Below are 2853 nucleotides of genomic sequence, written 5' to 3' on the forward strand. Positions count from 1 at the left end.
ATGTATGTATATGGCATGCCACCATCTGATGGACATGGACATGCCTCATTTTATTTTGGACAATCGATGAAACTCTATGATATTTTACCTAGACCTATATTTTGGACTATATGTGGACATACATTATGATTATAGATACTTTTAGTATAGACTTTACTATTATTATTAGATTAGATAAATTACATATAAATCTTGCTTTTTATTGTTATTGCTAATTAGAGTAGGTGTTTGAGAATTATGCAATTACACATCATAGTTATTAGATTAGTTCAGTAAGTTTTGTCTATTAATCATGTGAATTGTATTACTTGAAACATGTTTTCATATATTAGTAATCTTACACATCTGATTAAATAGATTTGCAATTAATTGTAATTATGCTATGTAATGGTTAAATGAATTTAATGATTATGGATGTCATGTGATTTTATTTGAAAAAGTGTTGGATATGTGGTGTATAAATTGGTGAACATATTGTATATGAATTGATCAGTTGCTACTTCAAACTATTTTCTCTTAACTTGGACTAATGTTTACTTGAGAGTTTGCAGGCTAACCTTCCATGGTTATCTTATTGGAGGTAATTGAGTGACCCCATGTGTACAATCCATTCATAGCCAAACTTAGTCCATTTGGAGGGGCTACAATCTTGTGTTTGTGATGTTATTTATGTAATGTGGAATTGTATGACTATACATGTTTGTACAGTTGTGATGTTATTTATGTAATTTGGAATTGTATGAATGTTGTCTCATGTAAAATCTTGTATTTTTAAGTTAGTAATCTAAAAGATTTTATTTATAAAAGTAATTTTCGGATGCAACTCAAAAGGGCTTTATAGAGGAGTCCAAAAGGTCATAATTTATGTTTTTTATGCATTTTTGAGATCCTAACTGGGTCACCTAGGGTTGAGGGGTTGAGTTTTGGTCAAATTATTACCCATACCTCAATAAAGGCTCCTCATAAATACTATTTTCTAGAAGTGACGAAAATAGGGGGATGAATTAAAAATTAAGTCATCCATATTCTCTCTTGAGCCTTGAACCCCATTTATGAGAGGACAAGAAAGAGGGAGGCTACATTTTGAGCTCCAATCCTCTTAATGAGGGGTGGTAAAGGAAATGGAATTTTTTCATATAAGTAAGAAAAAAAGCCATGAAAAGAGAGGGGAAAAAACAATTTTGATTTTTGGTTAAGGGGTAGAAGGTGAAAGATAAGATTAGGAGGAGGAAGGAGTTCTGTTAGGATTTCCAAAGATACTGAGAGGGGGGGTGAATCCGTATCTGACCAGTTATATAATTTTCTCAACTTATAACATGAAAAACATATTAAAACTATGTACCGGTAAACCAGAAATATTGCAGCAAATAGGAATAACAACCACAACATGAAAATCACACCATAACACAATATTTAACGAGGAAACCCGGTGTGGGAAAAACCTCGGTGGGATTTGTGACCCACAATATTCACTTACTGGCCAATAAAAGAATATTACTGCTTATAATAGGGGCATGCACATGCAAGAAGGCCAAGTGCCTAGAGCTCACTGCTCAGTTACACAAGAAGTCACACTGACTTACAAAAATGGATTATACAAATCCAATGTCTTGTACTGCTTCATATCAGCATCTGCTATGCCAAATTCAATACCAGTTTAAGCTCTACTACATACATAAACCCTTAACCTAATAATTCACACATTAGGTCTGCTATATTCCTTTCATCAATCGCCTATTAAATGATCTACAATGATCTCATACATATATGAGTCATATTACAATCCGCCATGTCAGCTTACAAAAGATTTTACAATTAATTACAAAATATGTTTATACAAAATTGTTGTCAGCCAAGATGTCAGTATTCTTCCTTTTTGGTGCCGGTGTTATGTATGTCGGTGTAGAGTTTGTAGGTGTCGGTGCCTGTGTCTGCCTACCGGTATCACATGATTATAAGGTTGCCATCAATGACAATACCTTCAATCACCTACAATTTCTCATTGGAGTGTGCATTTTCCAACAATCTCCCCCTTTGGCATTGATGGCAACACTCATGAGAAAAATCCAAAAAGAATGTATCCAACAATGGTTTGCCAAAATTGTCTTACCAAAACTGTCTGCCCAAAAATGTATGCTCCCCCTGAGCTGATGATGTCCTATTCTGATCATTTTTTCTCATCACACTACTCACCCTTTGACATCAATGGAAAAGGTTGTCATTCGTTGTCAGTGGAGTGTGGTTCCTGCCTAGATTTTTGTAACCAGTGGGTTACAATCTAGAATATATCTGCCAAAACTAGATTTAAACTATCGTTGAATCTTTTGCTTTCCTATAATGCCTCTTGTGTTCTCTGAATTGTACCAGTGAGTATGTGCATTTTCTCTTCCGGTGTCTTAAGTCTAGGAACCAGAGCCTCAAACATTTATTTTCTCAAAGAAATGAGGTAGTCTAGTTTTCGACCAAGTTTACATTTTAAGCTCTTTGCCTTATGCTTAACTTTCTCTTTGTCCTTCTCTAACTTCTCAATTTTCTCTTCAAGATCTGTAATTTTCTTTTCTATCTCCAAAAATGAATCGGATGTACCTATCAGATTGTCAGCAGTATTGTTTATTTCAGTTTGAGTTTTGTTGATCTCTGGATCTATATCCTGTGTCAAGACGTCTATTTTGCAAGTATCCCTGTACATTTTCTTAAAATCCAAAATTGTTTTTCCTAGATCCGGTAATAAGGTGTCCATTTTCTCCTTGTTCTTCTTCACAATTTCCTCAAAGAATTTCTCTTTTTCCTTAATCATTCTCTCCTTAAATGTGTCCTCATTTATTTGATCAACTATCAAAATGTTGTGGATGA

This window comes from Cryptomeria japonica, chromosome 11 (genome assembly GCF_030272615.1).
Source record: "Cryptomeria japonica chromosome 11, Sugi_1.0, whole genome shotgun sequence".
NCBI classification, from domain to species: Eukaryota; Viridiplantae; Streptophyta; class Pinopsida; order Cupressales; family Cupressaceae; genus Cryptomeria; species Cryptomeria japonica.